This window comes from Pezoporus occidentalis, unplaced genomic scaffold (assembly GCF_034315485.1).
Source record: "Pezoporus occidentalis ecotype Australia unplaced genomic scaffold, CSIRO_AGI_Poc_V1 ctg86, whole genome shotgun sequence".
Taxonomy (NCBI): domain Eukaryota; kingdom Metazoa; phylum Chordata; class Aves; order Psittaciformes; family Psittacidae; genus Pezoporus; species Pezoporus occidentalis.
The window spans coordinates 4,100,878-4,123,116 of NW_026916220.1; the positions used below are offsets into that span (position 1 = coordinate 4,100,878).

The 22,239-nt window shown below is 38.9% G+C and overlaps 2 long non-coding RNA genes across 4 annotated transcripts; one reads left to right on the plus strand and one right to left on the minus strand.

Annotated features, from left to right (window-relative positions):
• Positions 1–2,399: 2,399 nt before the first annotated feature.
• Positions 2,400–12,053, minus strand: LOC134156448 (uncharacterized). 2 transcript variants are annotated; one of them, XR_009961910.1, is made up of 3 exons: positions 12,019–12,053; positions 6,945–7,250; positions 2,400–3,760 (listed from the first exon to the last, which is right to left on the minus strand). It is a non-coding gene; the product is annotated as an uncharacterized LOC134156448 (long non-coding RNA). The 2 variants fall into 2 exon arrangements; XR_009961909.1 differs by lacking the exon at positions 12,019–12,053 and adding an exon at positions 7,978–8,032.
• LOC134156449 (uncharacterized) lies at positions 3,680–21,036 on the plus strand. 2 transcript variants are annotated; one of them, XR_009961912.1, is made up of 3 exons: positions 3,680–4,307; positions 15,773–15,917; positions 18,967–21,036. It is a non-coding gene; the product is annotated as an uncharacterized LOC134156449 (long non-coding RNA). The 2 variants fall into 2 exon arrangements; XR_009961911.1 differs by lacking the exon at positions 3,680–4,307 and adding an exon at positions 4,321–4,511.
• The last annotated feature ends 1,203 nt before the right edge of the window (positions 21,037–22,239 follow it).

Genomic DNA, 22,239 nt, shown 5'->3' on the forward strand with positions numbered 1-22,239 from the left:
ACTCTGTGATGGTTTTTGTCATGTTCTGGCTCCAAAACCCTTGTTTTCTTTACTTTTCAATTACTTCTCAGTGCAGGGCACAGTGTTAGTTCATCTCACAGGAATTTGTTTACTATTTTCCACTATTTCAAGCTTCTTTCTTGATTAGTTTTCAACTCAGAAATTACCTTTTTCCATACAGACACATTTTTTCCCCTCCAGTTCTGATTAGATACTTCTTATTTTTCTCCACTTTTTTGCCTTATGCCAATAATGCAAGTAGCATTATTACTCAATGAAGAACACTGGTTGGTCTACAGCTATATTTTTCACTATGGATGAAGGTCTTCTGAGGTTAAGAGGGTGTCTTCTTTTCTGGATGCTGACCAGTAATTCATCGCTGGAGTAAAAGCAGTGAAAATAAGCCAGGCATTTTAAAGCACAGTTTTGATGTGGTTTGTACCTTATTTTTCACGATCTTGGATCTGTGGGAATGTAGTATTAGCTCATAATCTGGTTTTATTTCCTCCTTTTTTCCTCTTTCCATCTTATTTTCTCTCATTTTTTCCCCTGACTTTCTATCTTAGTTTCTTCCCACCACCACCTTCATCTTATTTGTATGCACCATGGGCTACAGGCAGGAGAGGGAATTTCATTATTTGGAGAAGCTCTGACAAAGCAGAGTGGATGGTTTAAATGGACAGGAAAAACAACACATTTAGTGTGGAAGATGTATTTCGTTCCACACTTCTACTGTATTCTTTGCAAACACCTTCAAACTGAATCTTATTTCAAGCCTGCTAAACAAATGTACCAAACTGACAGTATTCGCTGTCATGCCTCTCTCCCTCTTTGTTAGTGGTGGTTATATCAAAGCTAAAATGGGGGTTATATTTCCCTTTTTCCAGTCATCAGGAACTTCACCTGACTGCCACGATTTTTCAAATATGATGGCCAGTGGCTTAGCAACTTCATTTGCCAGCTCCTTCAGGACCCACAGATGGATTTCATCAGGACCCATGGACTTGTGCACGTTCAGATTTTTAAGATGGTCTCGAACCAGATCTTCTCCTACAGTGGGCCCAAGGTCTTCATTCTCACAGTCCCTGCATCTGCCTTCCAAGACTTGGGTGGTGTGGTCAGAGCCTTTGCCAATGAAGACCGAGGCAAAGAAGTCATTCAGAACCTCAGCCTTCTCCAAATCCAGGATAGCCAGTTCTCCCGAGAGCTTCCTGAGGGGGCCTACATTCTCCCTAGTCTGTTTTTTATTTGCTATGTACTTGTAGAATCCCTTCCTGTTATCTTTAAAGGAATAATGAAGACATTTTCATTTCAGAATAAGAAGTCACCGTAATCTGCAAGACCTTTTCTTGGGAGCCCTTTTAATGCTTAAGATCAAACTCTCAGAGGTTGTATATGGCTAAGGAAAGCAAGAAAGAATTCAAGAGCCAGGTCTGCTGTCTGTGCAAACAGAATGCTCCGTACCTTCTGGAGGAGCCCTGCTACACATCTTCATCGCTGTGCCATGATGATGATTTATCATCACACTAGTGGGACCATGACTGAGTAGGGAAGTAGAACCTTGCCCCACATGACTAGCACAGCTCAAGTTTAAAGGTAACATGAACCCTAGCAGCTAACAGGAAAGAATCTGCCGGTATGTTGCACTGTAACAGCTGGAAGACATTACATTAAAATTACATTTGGCTCTTACTCAAAGCCTGTCTTGTTTAAGGTCTTAGCCCTTCTCATTTAGTAGTAAAACTTTTAAAGTCATATTACAGTTTTAAATAGAGCACATATTATGTCACATCATAACACGTAAATCTCCACTTCCACTTGGGAAGACAGAAATTTAAAAACTGTCTCATAGCATGCAAACACTTCAGATTTATTTAACATTTTATACTTTCCTTGGTGGTACTAGTTTTCTACTTTCTAAATGCACTCTACCTTCTAAACAGACAAATGCAGCTAAACTAAATATTCACAGAAAAGCAAACTGGGAAGGTTCTGAGGGGTAATTTTTCCTGTCCTAGGGATGCGAATTGAATAGTGCATCCCAAATGGACAAGAAAGATTCTTTTCCAAAAGTTTGGGGATTTTTTAATAAAATTAGTTAGAATAAGAGATGTGCCATTTTAGGACAGGTTGTTATACACAACCAAATGTGCCTATAACAAACCAACTCTGAACTGTATCTATATCTGTATATACAGGTTGTATATATGCCTGTTTATAAACAAGGGAATAGAAATAATTTATTCAAGAACTAAATATAAACATTAGTTCCTGCATGACTGCCTTCATAGGATGCATAGAAGTATGACCAGAGCTAGAGCAGCTGTCCTGCACAGTTTCTGCTGGAATGGAGTTCGAGCTGACCTTTACTTCAGGCCCTGCACAGCTAAGCAGCTGTGTGTCAAAGCCTATGCTTCATACAGTCATCTTCCTAAGGTATATCCGAGACAGAGGATGGAACAAAAACTGTGATGTTCTGGAAGAAGAAGATCCACTGTAGTCTGATGCCATGGCAGGCACAGATGAAACAGAGGATGCAAAGCTAATTCAAGGCAGCAGGAAAGGGAAAACACTCCTCTCAGTGGTAGAAGGACTGGAGAACAGTTTGTCTACTTTTCTCTTGGATGGAACTGGAAATGTCCAGCACTCTTCAGCACTTAAGGATTAAGACTGTTTGCTTTTGCAGTGTAGCTGAGGCAACATTTGATTTAAACTAACCCATCAGTCGCTTCTGCTTCTGTAGCTTTAACGTCTGGTTTCTTAGCACATCTCTTATTCCTTCAGATTTACTGTCTTGCACTCAGAATAACTAAGCTACACTGTGATAAATGGCTGGGATTTTTACATTTTGTGCAGCAAGGCATTAATTCGGTTTACACCTACTTTCATTTCCTTGGGCTGCCATTTATTTAAATGAAGTTCTGCATCTTATACATGAAACACATTGATCAGTGGTATGCTGGCTTAAGTTCTACTTTATTAGACTTAGGTGGAGCTGATGAAATCATGTGGTTATATTGAACTAAGCTCAAATTAGAGTTTAGTTCTGACCTTCGATATACTCAGAGTTGCTGCTGCCGACAATGAGAGCCAAGCATATGCAGCCAAGGCTGAGTGTTTGGCCTTTGGTCAGAATACGTATTAGGTTTGGCTTTTCTCTACATGTAGAAAATACGTCAGAAACATAGTTCATTTTAAATTTGATTTTCTTTCCTTTTGTTCATCTGAAGTGAGTTATCTGTTCCCATCATCCGACCCCAAGTGAAAATCACAAAGCTAGCTTCTGATTTTGCAAACTGTAGTTCTCCAAACTGCCAGAACACTTGCATCAATGATGAGGACACGTCACCTTACCCTGTTGACACAAAGATATGCTTTGCAGCACAGCCCAGGGGTGACAAAGGTTACCTTGCCTGTCTGCTTCACAAGCAGAAGTATTACATCGGTTCTTACTGGAATTCCCCCTAGACATAAAAAATCATGTTTTAGCTGGTAACTAGGTATGTTTATACAGGAACTGTTAAAATAATTTATTTTAATAACATATTTAAACCTACAATCTTGCACAATGAGAAAAAGCTGAAAACAGCCAAAAATAATATTTGGTTGAAAGGCCTCAACAGAACTGGCCAACTACTTTTAGCACTTATTTTAGTATCATTCCAACAGAGTGCACAGAATGTTGAAGGTGAGGCAGAGTTTCCTCATTCCAGTGCCAGTCAAAGACATGGCAAGAAGCTTCCTGCACTGGGAGCTTACACTGTATGAAGACAAAAACAGGAAGAGTTTTTAGGTAAAGGAAATATTACTACACAGTTTCTGAGGCAAAAACCTTAGGCAAAAAAGGAACAATTATTTGCTCAAAGCTACCAGAGGTTGTAGTGTTCTGAGGAACTGTGCTCACTGCTCCTGGACAAGGCAACTGAGAATTTTTCTGCTCCAATTTGCTTAGGGTAATATTTAACATTGCACATGGCAGAATACGAATGCACATAATAACAAATCAAAGTAGTTCATATCAGCAGGTGGTTTATATGTACATATAGAGTGTAGGTGTCTCCCATCATGCAAGCGAAAAAAGCTGACCAGATGGATAACCTGGATCAAACTTTTAGGTACTGGGACAGAAACAGGGAAGAGAGGAATCAACTTTACTGGCAAAAAGAGATTATGAGGATTTAGATGAAGTCCTAAGACAGCCTTGCTCACCTGACCACAGCTACTGCTGGGGTGAAGGCAGCACAGAATAGGTCTATTTAAAATATTCTTATGCTTCTGACAGAGACCATGTTATGTTGATAGAATAGGTATGCATTTCTGAAGCCATTTTCTGCAGTTTACTATGAATATTTAGGGCTGTTTTACTAAATTTGGTAGTGTGTTTCTGACGTCAAATAGTCCTTTCCTGCAGCAACCTGGGAATCAGCTTTTGGAATAGGCTGAATTAAAAAAAAAGTAAAAAGTGAAAATTGAATTTGAAAGAATGTTGATGCCTGTATCTAAGTATTCAGGTATGTATGTTTAAGGCTTACATGAATATAAAGTAGAAAGAAAGCATTGTAGGGCAGTATCATTTAAGGAGGTATACACAGAACAATAATTTCCTTTCAAAATTCTTAAAAATGTAGTTAATTAGTTAATTAGTTAGTTAGATAGATAAGTAATTAATTTTTGGAGTATTTCATGTACACAGGCCCTACCAAATTGATGTCTGCATAGCTTCAGGCAAGGCTCTCATTTTATTTTGGTGGGATCATTTTCCTGATTTTCCTCCGAAGGCTTTTAAAATAGTTCTCCTTTATAAAATCTGCTGGTTTAAGTTTATGTAAGAAAAAGTTAAAAATGGAAAGACAAAATTGCTATCTAAATCTAATCCTTCTACTCAAAGTTCTCTTCTACTACCATTGTTCTCCCAAAACCTTGTCCTTAAGATGTTCACAAGTGGTCACTGATTTTTTTTCAAGTGTGAACTCATTGGAGGAATGTAGTCTTTAAAGTCATAATAAAAGGCTGATAGAACAACGTAAAATACCAGTTTCAAATGAAAGCTTGATGGTAAGGTTGAAAGAGATCCATAGCCATGCTGACTGTTGAGAGGCTGATGACACAAGCACTTTTACTAAAGCAATGTGAGGAAACACCACCTTTATCAGGACAGACTGTATGAAAAGCTGATCTAAGTCTCCTTTGCCTGACTGCCACAGTCTTCTCTTTAATGTGTTTTGAATTTTAAAAGAATAAGAAAGCCTGTTCTGTGTCAAGAAATGGAGGAATACCTGAATAAGTGAAAATTCCTGAAACAAAGGTGGCTCTCTCAGAGTTAACACACTTAGCAGTGTGGAAAAAGTATTAGAAAAGAATATCACACAAAATTTTGTCAAAATGCTGGGTAAGAAATGTGCATTTATGAATAGCTTGCTATTCACTTTTTGCTGGGTTTTATTTTTTTTGTTTTTACTATCTTTTGCTCCTTTTAAAAATAATCATCTTGATATTTCTGTTGAGTCAATTATTTCACATTTGTTTGATGTGTCAGAATACTCTGAAACATTAAATTACATAAATTGTTCTCATGCCAGAGAGACAAGACAAATGCTAATGTACGCTTAGACCTCTTATTCCTGGTATGCTCTTCTAACGTAGAATATAAAGGCTGATTCTGTTTCACCTGCTGTACAAGCATTCGAAAGTTCACCTCTGAAATAAACAGAAACCTTTCTAAGTATTCTGGCCCACACAAATGCCAACCTATTTCCACGTGTTTGAAAGACAAAGTCCAGCGTGTTTCTCTTGTGATACTCAGTTGCACGTTTTAAAAGCAAAGACTTATAAATGAAAACTCAAAATACTAGCAAAAAGTAAAAATGCCAGCTGGTTTTTGGAAATGTTGCTGAATTTCTTTTAGTTGACAATTCCATGTAAATTCAACTTAGAAACATTGAAATCACTTTTTTCAAAAAGACATGATACCAAAAATTCATGCCTACTTCAGTTTTTATCTCTTGCCTTGAAAAGGCAAAGTTTCTGGTGACATAAACAGAAAACAGGGTCTTATTATGTAACAAGGTCTATTTCTTCAACTTTTTCTTTTTCTGATATAGATATTTTAAACATAAGAAGAGCCAACATTTTTGACTTTGTCCTTCTTCCACTGAGCTGTTGTGGGATGAAAGAAAACACCTGACAGAAGCTAAAAAATTCTTGTCAGATGTTGTCTGATGAGGACGGTAGAATTATCTACCTCGATTTCAGGGGGCAGTGTTGGACTTTGTACCAATAAGCACAGAGAAAGAACTCAAAAAGAGAACAACCTTCCTTCCTTGCCTAGCTTTCTGAAACTCAGTACTCTTTCAACAAAAGGCCCTTTAGATTTGCAGATATTTGGTATTGGTATTTAGGAACAGGTGCTCAATTTCACTTTCGCTCCTTCCAGCCAAAGCTACAGTTCAGCAGGCTTTCACCCACACACAGAGGGAAGAGTTGTCAATCAACAGTTAAATAGCAACATGAATAGGGCCTTTGTAGATATTTCTGTTCCGTCCTCTACAGCACACAAGCCAAAACAAAACATCTTTGACAGTGTGTGTGAAAACAAACCTGAAATGCTTCAACAGCCTTTCACAGCTAGAAAGCTGACCATAAAAACTCATTAAAATTGAATGCTTTTTGTCAGACGGAGGAAAGCTTGTGTTCTTAGGTTTGACCATCAGGCAGTCCAAGAGTACAGATGTGTGCCTTAGAAAAGCAGTTCTTATCTGTGTGAGCTGGTTGGTTGCATTTTTATTCACATTCATGAAGTGTCTGCAGTTGTCATTGTATTTATCTTGAGCAAGTTTCCCTTTTAAAGGCATTAGCAAGACACTGAGCATTTTCCAGACCTTCAGTTAGATCTGATATATTGTAGGTTCTGCCAAATAAATCCCCAAGCTGAGTGATTTCCTTACCTGGAAGAATCTGGGTTTGTACTGTTTCCTTTTTTAAATGCTGATTGCACTCAGTGCCACAGGCTCAGCCTGATTCTTTGGTAGCACCAACAGAAAGCAGTAGGTAAGTCATAATTCAATAAAGTCTTTTTCCATGTAATGTCCCAATTCAATTAAGTCAGGTAAGCATATCCCTGATGTTAAATACAGGGGTGATTTGAACTATTCATAGGTTGGAAGAGAGGAAAAAATAATAGCTGAACTGCTGCCCAGCTTTGGAGATGTTTTGCTTCTCTTCCATGAGTGTCTCCACTGAGGCTGTTACTCCTGCAGTAAAAAAAGTATTTTTTATAGAAAGTAAAGATTTTCTGACTCTGAACTACAGAGAGCAGTGATGGAGGCAGGGAAAGAGAAGCAGGTTTTTTTTTAAGAGCCAGTAGGAAAAGAAGAGCCTCACATACACGAAGAAAATACTTTTCATACATACAACTTTATAATTATCTGTATAGTATAGTCTCAAGAACGTATTTGCAGAAAACATTGCAGGTGATAACTAACTGAAGAGAAGTGGGAGAGAAGTGGAGCAGTTATCTTGAGTTGCACAATCACACATGCAAAATTGACTATTCAGACTTGCTTGGATTAAAGGATACACTGGCTGAAGCTGCCAATTTATCTGCTTTTATTGTAACTCCTCTTGGATTTTAAATCCCACCAAACATAGCAGGAGAATTGCTAACACCTCATCTGACATCTAGAAGAATTAAGATCAGCGCCTCTGCTGTCAGTCTACTCAAAGATGGCTTGTAGTCCAAATTCTCCCACGAAATTTACACCGAAGACTTTGTGTCCTAGGCCCTGTGTTTGTGGGAAAAGTTGATTTTTGGGGGATAAACTTCTTTGTGCTTATATACAACAATTTCGGGTGGGCTCTGGGTTGTTTTTTTTTTTTTTGTCATTTGGCATCTTTTGTATACCAGTTAATCCCCTCTGGAAGGGCATAAATCTGTTCTAGAATTGACAGGTTTTCAGAAAAATGTTTTTCAACAGTTACCTAAAGTTAGATCAACAGTTCCCCTTCAGACAGTCATCCATTGCTACGCTATTCTGCACAGATTTACAAATGAATTATCCTATGTCTTTTATCTGTAGGTCCTCTAGAGTCAGTTCAGCTGACTGTAACCTTCCACTTAGGTTTTAAAATTCAAGCAGCCCCAGTAAAATTCCAGTTTATGTGCACTCAACAACATTCCCTTTATAGCAGTCCTGTTGCCTGCCTCCAGTTGTACTTGGTAGGAAGGTCTGCAATTGTTTGGTCACTAGGAAAAGAAAGAACTTCTCTGAAATGCCAAGACCTAAAAGCACTGGAAATGTAGGAAATGGATGGAACCCCGGTATCTTTGAAAAATAGAGACTTGGGAAGACATCTAAATAAGCAAAGGTGCCAAAGAGGGATCTCCGTCCAAAATAGAAAGAGATTCTTCCAGATAGATTCTTTTTCAGCATATCAATCTTCATTTAGAAATAGAATATGGAAATTCAAGATACAAATGTGAATCTTTAGGTGGAGAACTAGCCGCAGCTTCTGCTGAGGGGAATACCACTAGCTAGAACACCAGCTTGGATAAACCTCCGTAAAATTATGAGCTATAGCTCGTGTTCTTAATTTAAAGCAGATCAACACAAGATTTCTCAAATAGGAGGAAACAAATGTAAACTTCTGAGCCAGAAATAATTCCTAAATACTGCCTGAGCTGAGAGCATATGCATGTGTATAAATGGAGGGATATATACAGAAAAATCTAGCACCCAAAAGGAATCTAAAGTGTAGGTGTTTGGCTCACTTTCTGTGGAGCTGTGTGAGATGGAACTGCTTTTTCCTTCCAGCCAGTCCTTGCTACTGTAGTAAAACTGGAGGTTTGGAATAAAGAGCAGAAAATAGCTGGTTGGATTTTGTTATTTGTCCTGGCCTAGTATCCTTACTATAGTCTTTAAAATCTATCCTTGAGGTTTGAATTTGCAGTTGGGGCTTATAGCAAAATCCATCCCTAGATCTTCCATCTGGGATGTGTAGTTATTTTGTCCACTAAAGTCTATGAAGTCACAGTGACCTAAATCATCTGAGCCCTAACCCTGCCTATGGCTGGAAGCCCTAGCTCTTGGTGTTTCCTTTGCATGCTACGCAGTAGAAGATGACAAAACATTAGAGAGAAGTGGCATTTCTGTTTTGAACCAAAGACCATTTCTCTTATTTTGCTTTGGGATTTTTGGTTGGTTGCTGTTGTTGCTGGGGGGGGGGGGGGGTGGGGTGTGTGTGTTTATTTGTGTTTTTTTCATTTGCTAGTTTATTTATTATTCAACATCTACCAAAGGTGATACTCCTGATGGAAATCTAGTGGGTGGTAACTGAGTATCAGAAGACCATGTATATATTGACGAGTAGGGTAACACAGTAGGAGTGGACCTGTGGAGTAAAACAGGACTGGGTATTCTATTACATATTGAGTTTAGTAGGTTTTACTTCAGACTGGTTCTGGTCTGACCTGTGAATGGAAAACTCATTAGTGGTCAGACCAGTCCAGGGGCACATCTTCTAGACTAGTGTTATGTGCGGGTAAAATCCAGATAACATGCTTTAAGACCTCTCTGCAGTGTGGTATGTGGGAAAAATCAGGAAGTTTGCTTCTAAGTTGCATGGTTGGTCTCACCTAAGATGCAAAGTAAAATCCTAGTTTATCATCCTGTCCTGAAGACAGATCATTGGTTGTACATCCTGCAGTAAGTGGCGAGCCTGGGTATGGCATTGTGAGTTCTTCCCTTGTTAAAAGTCTTCCTATTAGATTAGAGGTAAGCTTGCTTGCAAAAGGATTATTTCTGAAGTAAAACCTATCTGGTGTATAGCATATAACTACAGCATTGTTTACACTCTTCCAAGTGCCAGAGAACAGCTGTTTTTTGTTTTTCAAGTGTAGTGAAAAGGAGAGAGATGCACAAGGAAAACTCAAACAGGGGATGGTAATGGCTCAGATTTTGTGCTCCCTTCTTCAGGCAAGGTGTTTGACTCAAGGAAATTGAAACTGGACCTTGGCAAGCTCCCTGACCCAAATACCAAAGTGATTTCAACAAGCAAAGATCTGACCCATAGATTTTTACCTGGAGAGGAAGTTACCGAGATAAAAGCCTCATTACTGAAGTTTTAAAAATCTTGAGTTCCACACACTTTTAATTTTGGTGTGCCCAAATGGCCAGCACCATGTCATTCTTCACAAAGTAATAACACACAAAGTAAAATCTCTCCCTAAGTCAGAGGACAGACAATAAGAGATTGATTTGGAATCATTAAAGCAATTAATCAGTATGCTTCCTGAAATAAGTCTGAAACCACTGCTAGCACCAATATCGCAGCTGGTGAGACCACTTTCCGGAGGGTGTCTGGAGGTGGCCCTGACAGCTGCTCTGAACTGCCATGTTGCACATTCCACTGTTTAAACAGTAATTTATTTTGCAATCCCTGCATCATCAGTTCTGAGGTGTTTGTCCTTAATGTTTAATGTTTAAAGGGGTCAATATTTAAAGAGATCTGTACCAGCAAATAAAACCCCTAGGTTGCTTTAAAGTTAATATTTCACACACTCTAACAGTAATATAGAACAAGAACTGCCACTGACAAAGTGTCACTGCCTCTGTTAAGGCAAGAAATTATGGTACCAAGAGAACCACCAGTGAGAAAGACTATTTAAAACTTCTGACGCAGTTTCTGAGTATCTTAGTAAAGTTCATCAGAGCTTAAAGGAAAAACTGTTATTTGTTAATCCTATTCAAGACATGCAGGGGAACAAAACAGTGTGAATAGTACCAAACAGGGTATATAGGATTTGCCAATGTGGAAAAACGAACGTCCAGGCTGCTCTGACTCCTTCTCCAAACCAGCCTGGGAAAAGTCAGGCATGTGTATTAGCAAACTGTGGGATACACTATTGCTCTCAGTAAAGCCTGTAAAGCTGCCACAGTATGTTCCTGCAGGATTACTGCTTTGAAGTAGCACAATCGTGTTTGGCATTGAGGTTCCCAAAGTGATGTTGGAATAACCAAAGGAGTAAATCTGTAGGCCGTGCTGCTCATAGAGAAAGATAATGGCATTAAAAGCTGGTACTTCAGGCACCGAAATCAGTGTACACGACTGCATGGTATTACAATCAAAGAAGAAAAGGGCCAGTGGAATGCTTTCACATGTTGGTGACCTGAGGTTAGCAGACGTTGCCATTGCCAATCTTGCTGCTTCTAAATTGCCCTCTCTACCCAGCTGGGCTTTCTGCAGCAAAGGTCTGCAGCAGTGATGGTAGGAAGGCCAACTTGCCCTCTACCTTCTTCCACACACAGTCCCGAGTGACAGCAGGACTGCTGCAATAAGCAGCAGTCAGGCAGAAGACCTCTGAGCAAATCAGTAATTATCAGGATCTCACAGTCACTTTTGTTCCCTTAACTTAAACTTTTAGAAACAGGGATATTTGATTAATGAAAGGACTTCTGATTTTATACCACACATTAGATATATATATATATAATATTTTCATCTGACTTGGGTAAACACCTGCAAGCACAAGGAAAGTTATTCCACTGAATAGAAAAGCACCCCTCGAACCTAAAATTATTTTGGTTGAAGCATCAAGTTAAGCATCATGATGTATTTGATGGTCAAACACAAATTAAATAAATAAACATTCTTTTGTTTTTACTTTTCCTATTTTTTTAGGAGCTGTGACCATTTGTTTCCAGATGCTCTAACCAGTATCTGATATTTCTGGCAGAGGGGAAGGTGTTAAAAAATCACGTCTCTTAACAGGAAAGTTTGATGTTTCAAGCTGGAAAGAGAACTCATTTCCTGAAAATCACATTCAGTAGTATCTTTGCTTGACAAGAAATATTTTTTGTGTAAATGGAACACAAAATACAGTTTTTCTCAATCACACTTTTAAATAAACGGGGGATGTGGTTTGCTTCCCTCACCTGATCTTTATGAGTTAGATCCTCCATAGTTCCAAAAGGTACGAATAGTTTCTTGCAAGTAGAAAAGAGAAACAGAAACAAGACTTACAAAATATTCTGAATACTCAGGTCTCTGCACTCTCTTTCCCTCTGTCTCCAGACCTAAAAATGCTGTGAAGTGGAGGCAAATTGCCAAGAGCCTCATACCCAGTGCTGAACTGGCATAAAGTCAAAGGTTGCTAGTTGCATTTGGATGCCAGAACATTAGCATGGCTTTCACTACTGGCTCTTACACATCCTTTTTCAAAGTTAGATGATTCACAGTTTTTGCCTCTTCTATAAGCTTTCATTGCTTGCTCTTCCAGGTTTTCCTTGAGTGCTAATCTTGCTGCTGGTAAGAAAGCATCTTGCATATCAAAAGTTCTCCGCTTCAGCAGTAGCTGTTGATGGTGATCCCTCTTCTGCAAGGGGAAGCATATGCATCAAGTGCTACGTGCCCTGGATATGTCTGCAGTGTCAGTTCAGCACAGTTTAAGCCTGCTCTTTGGTCCAGATTTGCCAGTCAGCCACACTGCAGCTCCCAAAGTCCCCCTGAGAGACTACCTCAGCTCAAGTTCTGCAGACGAATTCAGAGGGGGCAGCCTGCCCTTTCCCAGAGCCCCAAAATATGTCCAAACGTACACTCAGAAATGGAACATGTTGAGTGCAACACTATCCTGTCAGTGATATCCCAAGCCTGACCCTTGTTAACACCATATGAAAGACCTCTGCGATTAACCACCACAATTTGAAAAGTCAAAGGCTGCATGAGGAGGGATCTGCCCCATATCCCTGATCTTTACTCCACAACTAATGCCTAACCTCAGAAGGTAACACAATGGAGCAGTAGGTTTTACCCAAAACTTACAAGCATATTTTTGGGAGCCTTTTATTCATCAGGTACTCAGATAGACACCAATACACAACTAGTAAATCACAAGCTTTATTTAAGCTCAGAAATGTTCCCACTGAACTCAGTGGGAGTATTCATGTGTTAAACGCTCCAGGATCAACCACCTGAGGCTATGAGCTCGCAGATCTGCTTAAAGTCCCTTGCTGTTATAAACATGCATTTGCATCGAAGCATCTGATGAAATGGCAGATTGACATCCCTACTGCATTTGGTATTACAGCGCTTTAAACGAAAGCTCTATTCTGCAGGAAGAGACTGTAATCATAGAAAAACTCTGTGTAACATTATTTCTTCCCTACAGTCATAGAATCATTTGGGGTGGAAGGGACCTTAGAGCTCATCCAGTTCCAACCCCCGTCACAGGCAGGGACACCTTCTACTAGACCAGGTTGCTCAAAGCCCCGTTCAACCTGGTCTTGTGTGGATGATTGTGGATGTTCATGGATGTTTGAGTGGCTGGCAGGAAGGAACCAATGCAAGTGAGCAGATGCCTTCTTGCACCAAGGCAGTTAACTCCAGCATAGATGGAAAATAACCGTAGCCTCTCTTCTCCTGTGCAATTCTCAGTATCACAGTGAAAGGAACACACACTATAATTAATCATTTACATATTTATAACCCAGTCCTCTTGACCTTTGTTAGCCAAAACACCTGAGTAAACCAATCTGTATGCTTAAATTTCTTGTAACAGTTGGGAATGTGGCAAATGCTTAAAAAAAAAAAAAAAACAAAACCAAGAATGCTTTTTAAAGCAGGAGGAAGCAGGAATATAAAAATGGTCAGATGGAGTTTAACAATGAAAAAGTGATAACCACTAAAAACAGAAAAGAACCCAGAATGTAAAAAGCTATTTAGCTCTTTTGCTTGTGCAGTTCCACACTTCACTTTTGCAATGATAACAAGCTTTTTGCTATGTGTCTAAGCAACTGTTTCCTCAATTTTTGCCAAAACAAATAGCTGACAAGGCAAAAAATGTTGATCAGTAATTTTGAGATCATAGCTAAATCGTTGCACTGGTTTCAAGTTAATGGTCATAAAAATTTTTACTACCTTTGTAACAATACTTTGGACAGAACAAACTATTTTGACTATTTCCAGCTCTCAGGGTGGCAAGCACATCCTGAAGGAATATTTAGAAAATATACGTACCCTTTTTAACAACTACTTTTTTAGCTTCTTCCACCTACCAAAATGGATGAAATATGAAAGAAAACTTTATGCCCTTGAACAAGGACAGGATTCCTTTTCTGATTATGTCTCAGTGAAGCTCCTACAGCTTGCACCTAATGTTTTGTCCCTTGAGTTGAGGCAGTCGGGGATGCTTGATAGTGCATAATGAATATCTAGAAGCCTATTTGTGTCAGACTAGCAAGGGAAGGTTGTATGAAGAAGCAAAGCTATTAGGAGGAATAATGCACCTCTTGCTCTCAGGAACTCAATCATCTGTTTGTGCCAGTGAAGAAATCCCTGCTTACCCTTAACATTGTGCTTTAGAGGCCAAAAGTAAATCAGAATTCACAAGCACCATGGATTCCTTTAGCTCTATCTAATATCTGTAGTGGTTAGGTCAAAGCTTTTAACTGAGTAAATCAATCTACGCTTCTGTTTTTGTGTCAAATATGCTTGATTGTGCACACCCTGCTGATAAAAAAACTGTGCTTAATCAGCATAAAAGCATGTTTTGTGTGCATGAGCACAGCGTGTCATTGTAAACAGATTGGATGGTTTTAGCTGGGTGAAATGGCTGTTGTTCAGATCACCAGCACTTTGGAAGGTTGTTTTTGTGTGGACACATTGGGTACACATGAAGCACTAGAAGGCAATGCCTGTTGGATGATGTTGTATCCATATAGCTGCAGAGGGATTCAGAAAATTAATTGTCATGGAGGTTGTAAATGGGAATAGAAGGATGGTTGTTATTTGACTCTGAGAAGTGTATGATACAAACAATGGACTTGGGAGCTTGCTCAACAAAAAAAAGGGTATTACCACACGTTCCTAAGTACAGACACAATGTTGATAAGTCCCTCCCTGAAACTTTCATTACAGTAATTTATTATTGAAGACAAATAGCAGTTAGCAAACCAAACAAAAACAGCCAGTCCCAACCCCCAACATTTTAAATAACAAAGATTATTTTTCTCTTCCTAAAATGTTTTTTTCCTGTTCTCTGTTGTGGACTCTCTATTTCCTTTGTTCTTCATGCCCAGGACTCACAAAATAAAGAGGATTTTAATTTCTGAAGTGAAATAATGTAGACATTAAGCTAATTTACAAACAAACTTTACAAACAAGCTTGGTGCTCTAGGACACAAGGGTTGTGTTCTTCACTTACAGGAAAGAAGGAAAAACTCGTTTTACATAAGTATTACTTGTGTATGTCCTTAAATAGAAGGTAAGCAATCTAATCTAAAGCACTACAAAACCCTTTTCTTTGACTTTAATTGGCTGGTAGAGGTGCAACTACAGTCTAGGTGAGCCTTTGAGAAGCAGGTAAAGTCAAAGTTTGAGTTAAGACTCTTAACCAACCTGAGTCTCAGTGCTGTGCTCCAATGGGCCCTGCAATGCGGATCTGCTGCTTTGATATTGCAGCAAATACCTTAAGCTGTCATGCCTCAAGTTGCCTACTGGGTATTTTGGGAGAACATCCGGCATAAGTGTGTCAATAGGAATTTTGCCACTAACTTAATTTATAGCTTGGATTTCACCCACAGTTTGTTGAATCACTGTTTTTTACTGAGTGTTCCAAACTATACTGTACTAGATAACCTTCATACTCTATTTCAGCACTATTGTTTTTACTGAATCAAACATCTCTGTTGATCTGCCCAAATGGGCCTAAAGTAAAAATTGGGGTGGGGGAAGACAAGGTTTTTAAAGTTTGGAAGAAAGCTTTGGATGTCTTCTCTAGGCATGCTATAACAATTGCAAAAATTATATGAACTGGACAGAAGACCATCATTTCAGGAAGATGAGAACTATCACTGGGAGACCTTAGACTTGATGTGCTGAAAGAGTGAAATGATATAGCGAAACAATGGAGGAGTTTCAGGAAGGTAAATCTTAACCTTACATATTCAAATATATCTTCCTTTTAAATGCATTTCTTCACAGAGGAAACGGATTTGCCTTAATGAGTCTTGGGAAAAGTGACTTTTGTGTTTTCCAGTTAAAGTAAATAGTCATCCAGTTTGCTAGTTGTACCAATGGTTTCTGCTGCCCAAAAAGGATGGCAGTTCCTTCTCTCTTTTTGTGGAGGAAAGACAGAGGGAATACATTCTTTAGAAGCATACATATTAGTATGTTATAGCACAAATTAGGAGACAAGCCTATTTCAGGCACACCAGTGGCTTGTAAAATCATTGCTCCAAGCCACTTTTATTAGAAAAGAGAAACTTACGATCCTCCTTTGCCCACACTCTCTGTTGCTAATTGCATCTATTTCCCAATCTTTTATTAGTATTTCATTTTGCAAAGCAAGCATAAACCAGCTCCATTTTGCATTCCCTTTGTTAAGGTGCAAATGATTTAGCAATTGCAACCACGTATGACCTGTTACATAACTGCATATGCTTCCTATTTTAATCAGTGTTCCAAATGACTAATTGTATAAACGTGCAACTTAAAAGCCTACTGATATGAAAACAGGATAAAGAACACCATTTTTGACACGCCACTACCCTCAGGTCGAATATATCATATTCAGTACTGTAGTTCTTGTCTGCAATGACGCTCAACCTAGTTGGCTGGTTCATCTTTGTGCTGAGTTGTAAGATTTCTGCCATACTGTAGAAGTAACACAGAGAAAGAAAAAAAGGAATATATCTATTTTCCTTGCTTGTATTCCTTTGTATTTTCTTGGATAGATGAGATCAGGACTAAAGTGTTTCCTCTGCTCTCTCTCTATGTAACACTGATAAAACATCTTTTTGTAGACAGCCATGCAGGATTTCATTTCCCCTAATATGACTAATATTCTGAACAGGTGAGCACATGTCCTTTGACACACACAAAAATTTAAGATTGGTCAACAACTACTGATAATCTGCAGAGACACAGCAATATGCTTTAAAAGGAAAAGGACATATATTCTGGGAAAAAAAAAAACAGTAATTTTATGAAGGTTCCTTCTCCAATTTGTAAACTTTGTAACTTACTGTTATGAAAAGTATCACTTATAGCCTTAGTTTTATTTTTATCACTTGTCCAAGCCCTAACTCACTTCAAGAATGTAAATAAATACATGACATGCCTACTATTCCAGGAAGGAAAGAGAATATTGGTGCTTTCTCATGTTCTTCCATTTTTCACAACCTCTAGAATACTAAAAGTGTGCAAATACAAAGGGTATTTTGAATGAAAGAAACTACCTATTCTCCCTGCCATCAGAACCACATGTATTGGTGTCCAGACTTGTACATTATTTGTAGCAGTAATGATGATTACTATAATTTTTGCAGATGCAGCCCTACAATTTAAAGTTCTCACTAGTGAGTAATAAATTCAACTCAGAGACAAAAAATCTAACTTAAATGAGCAGAATGTGTACTCTGAACACTTAAATTCCAGAAAAAAAAGTATGAACTCATTGCAACCTCTGTAAAGCCTCATTCTACAAAGTTAATTGATATCAATACCAGTATTTTGCAACATAATCACAGGTGCAATTTTTAGAGTCCTCTGGAATTAAAATGCAGGCTCCTGTGACTTTTAAAAATGGAACAGGTATTCTAACTTAAAACCCTGAATACCCTGAAATACTTTATTTTCTCTGCAGTGTTTCTTCCTATCAGCTTTCTGTTTCATCTGATACAGAAAAAGCCCTTGTCAAAATCCTGTCTGTACTTTGATAAGTTACTAAGTGAATTAAAAGCATATTACAACATTAAGCCAGAATTGGGGGGGGGGGGGGGGGGGGGTGTGTGTGTACTTCTGTTTACAACTTTAACTACTACATACTTTCATACCATATTCAGCTTTCAGTCTTATCTTTGTACTGAAAATGAAACAGTATCTTCAGTTATAAAGAGAAATTGAGAAATAGACAACTGCAGTTTCTAGCACGAAGAAGATCTGGAAGCACTCAAAATGTTAAATAAACATCTTTCCTAGTAGACTGACTTTAGCTCCAGCCTTTCACTCATCTTTTATAGTGCGTTAACATTTCCTTCTCTGCCCATAAGCAAACCTAACTGTTGAAGCAAACCCAACTGTTGAAGCAAACCCTTATGCTCTTGGTCTTGCTTCCCTCCCACAGCCCCTTTAAGGTTCTCCCTTTCCACTTTGAAACGCCTCTATCACACCAGACCAGGTTTGTCAGATTATCTGTTTGACACTTTCTCTAACAAAACAGATTGACTCTTTGCACTGTGATCTCCTGGGAGACAAAGTATGTTGCAAAACTGCCAGCAGAAGTTACTGGAATGATCTTTTGAGGGCAGCTATGTGTATGCACTTAATTTTGCAGACTGGCACAAATATATCATTCCCAGTCTGTGATTAAGTTCCAACCACCATCAAAGCTTTTGATACATAATTCAAAATACAAGCATGGAGATGTTTCATAGTTCTAGTATAAACCCTGATTATCTATTAACTTAGTGATAGCTACTCGTTTTACATCATAGTGATAAGTTCCATAGACTTTACAGTATCCCTTATAAAGACAAACTATAAACAATTAAAGTTTAGGTGTATTATCTAAGCAAATACTTTGAAAATATCTTTTCAAAGGCCAGAGAAGATGCTTACCAGAGAAATTATAGGAGGATGAAACAGAAAGTATGAGTCTGGAATAAAAAACTTAAGAGGAAGAAAGTGAGCAGGTTTTACTGTCCATCAGTGTTACTATTTCTCTGTGCTCAAGATAAAGAACTGCGCCAATGATGATGAATCCATTAATATATGGCATCATCCTTGTTCTTTCTTCCCAAGACATTTTGTCTTTGTTGCGTGTTGGTTGTCTTCATCCCAATGCATTAGTTTTTATGACAAGACCTGCATTACTGTTTTCACCTAGCAGAACAGCAGGACTTGGTAAAGATCACAGCAGATGCTGGTTGCAATATCACCCCTAGTACCAGCTGTTTCTGTATTTCCTCACAGGTGTTTGTCTTCCACATGGCTGACGGCTGAATTCTGTTCAAAAAGCATGATTAAGGCTGCAATAGGTACAAAGCCAAGTTTCCCCTTGGATTCTCCCTCCTGCTGTGCCTCATGTGGCTGGCAGAGTTCTGCCATTGTGGAACAGAGATTGCTGGAAATAAATTCTTCTTAAGCAGACAGGCTTTTGTTCAGTTTTGACTCCAGGCTCCCAGCCCAAAGTCTTGAGCAATCTGCACTGGGAAAGCTCTGTGCATCCGTGGTAAGGCTCTTTTTTAGAGGCTTCTAATCTGAGGAATTTGTGGCAAAGAGAACCATTTTCTGAAAGGCTGCGTTCTGGGCAGATCTTCATTATCAGCCTTGTCCTAGCATATTCTCTGAGATTTCCATCATCTTAGGCTTTGGATTTAGATGCAGATAAGCTCATTTTTAGGTTTCCATACCTGCATTTATGTGAACTAGTTGCAGAACAAATCAAGGAGGCATACAGTACTCTTGTACCTCTTGCCTATTAATTAATTCTTCACATTTTTCTATACAAGTGGGTGAAAGAAATGCTGTGTGCACACATTTTTCTCTTTCTGAAAAAGAAACACAAGATTCAACAGCTTATTTTCTGTCACAGCCACAACTTCATTCATCATGTGAAATCTCAGGTTGCTCTGTGCTCTAAAATAGTCAGCATGTTACTCATCTTCTTGCGAGCGAATAATTTTGTGGGGTTTCCTCCTCCTTTCCTATTTCTCTTGTTATTACTTCCAGATGACAGTGTCTGTAATGTTGTTGTACAACTCTACAAACCGAGGCACTTTTTAGAACCAAGATTTTTTGGACACACTCAGATCAGCATGATGTTTGTGAAACATTTTATGTAACTGTCCAAAGAGCGTCCCTCTCTCATTTTCTTAGTGACAATGGTAGACAACCCTTCAGTCTGTCAGCAGTTAGAAGCCATCATCTCTCACCCAAATTTTGAGCATTTCTAGCCAGTCTTCACCTGCCAGCTATATTTGTTGAATGCTTGGTGAATCATATAAAAATTGTATAAGCCTGAATTCATCTGCAATATGCACTTTACAGACCCTTCACTTCTTTTACAGCTAAAAGGAGAAGAATGATTGTAAAGAGTTGCCATTTTTCTTCATCTGATTGTAAGTCCTAAATGCACATTCATGTGGCTGTATCCTGTTCTACAGAATGGCAAGGCAATTTTACAATTGCTGTGAGCTCCTAGGTAGCAGGTTCTGCTGTTCTTATTTTCAATCACACCTAAGGTGTTTGATTTTTCCCTTAATCTGCTTTTCCTATTCTCATTCCACCTCAAGCAATTCATTTAATTCTCTTTCCTGTGTTATCTACACATGACACTACTACGTGGGGTTTTTTTCCTGGATTTATTTAATGGATGATCTTGTCCTAGATTTCACCTGTGACAAATTGCCATATCCAGGCTTGGACTCCTATTTTTAAACACCTTGACAATATATTGCTTTTCTAGATATGTCCATTTTCTGAAAGCAAGCCTGAAGGTACCGGTAAGTCAAACATCTTAAAAGCAACAGAGCATACAGAACAAATGAGAAAAGCCACAAAACAAAATCCCAGCTGATTCAAAGCATATCTGATTATTTTTCTTTCCAAGATACTAATAACACTGCTGCTGTATTGGCTATATCTAAGATGAAATGTGGAAACTCGCATTGGATTGGAATATTGAAGATACCCAAGATACTGATGTTTGTCTGACACATTTTAATACTCCGTATCTCGTGTTCTTTTATCCAGGATTAAGAGAGATGAGGTTTGAACAAACATACTACACTTGGGTAGTCACATAGTGTACCAGATTGGTATACTTATTCACTCACATGAAATTCTGTATTGCATCCCTCAGGGAAATACTAAGAGTAGCATATTTATTAGAGAGACAGTCATCCTAAAAATTTATTTGTTCAATTGACGGCTGCTTAAATACTTATAATGTATAATAATTTATAATTAATGCTTAAACACTTCTGTCACGCTGTCATGCTGGTTACAGCATGACAGAAGGTAACAGACCAACGTATTCATTTCCCACTTCCTAGCTATATACTGAGCACGAACAGCTAGGATTACTATGAATGGGGAAGAACCATTACAGAAAAGAAAAATACAAAGAATTATTTTTGCATAAAGGTGCTCTTAGCCCTTTAATACCTGTTCATTCCTTATGAAGCCACAATATTTTTTTAAGTGCTTTAACTGAAACAGTTTCTGGAGAAAGAATTATATCTTTTATTAGACTGACTACATACGGTTGTAAAGAGTCAGCTATTTTTATTAGTTGTTGTCATGGTTTAACCCCATTCAGTAACTAAGCCCACACAGCCATTTGCTCACTTCCCCCCACCCTCCCCAGAAGGATGGGGGAGAGAACTGGAAGAGTGTAAGTGAGAAAACTCATGGGTTGAGATAAAGGCAGTTTAAAGGGTAAAGCAAAAGCCGTGCACGCAAGCAAAGCAAAACAAGGAATTCATTCACCACTTCCCATGGGCAGGCAGGTGTTCAGCCATCTCCAGGACAGCACAGCTCCATCACACATAATGGTTACTTGGAAAAACAAACGCCATCAATCCCAATGTCCCACCATTCCTCTTCTTCCCCAGCTTCATATGCTGCTCATGGCACCATATGGTGTGGGATACCCCTTTGGTCAGTTGGGGTCAGCTGTCCTGGCTGTGTCTCCCCTAACACCTTGTGCACCCCCAGCCTGCTTGCTGGTGGGGTGAGGAGCAGAACAGGCCTTGGCTCTGTGTAAGCACTGCTCAGCAGTAACAAAGACATATTATCAACAGTTTCCAGAACAAATCCAAGACATTGTCCCCTACTAGCTACTGTGAGGAGAATTAACTCCACCCTACCCAAAACCAGCCCAAATGTTTCATAGCATAGTGTAAGTACCTTAAATCTGAGTGGATGAAGGTGCACATATGGAAGTGTTTTTCTTCATTAGGTGTTAAGAGTGTTATCACAACTCAGCCACAACTGGGAGAAAAAAACAAACAAAACAAACCCAAACATAAGGTGAGCCAGTGGGAGGAGTGCTGTGGGAAGGATGCCTGGATTCTTCAGATTCTTCACTTAATATTTGTCCAGGGCATATTTCAGGGATCCTACCTTCTTCAGTGCATCCAACCTTCCATTATCTGCCTCTGAGGTTTTTCAGCCCTTCCCCAGGTCTCTCCCCTTCACACAGTCCACTGAAGTCCACGTTCAGCCAGAGAACAAACAGCC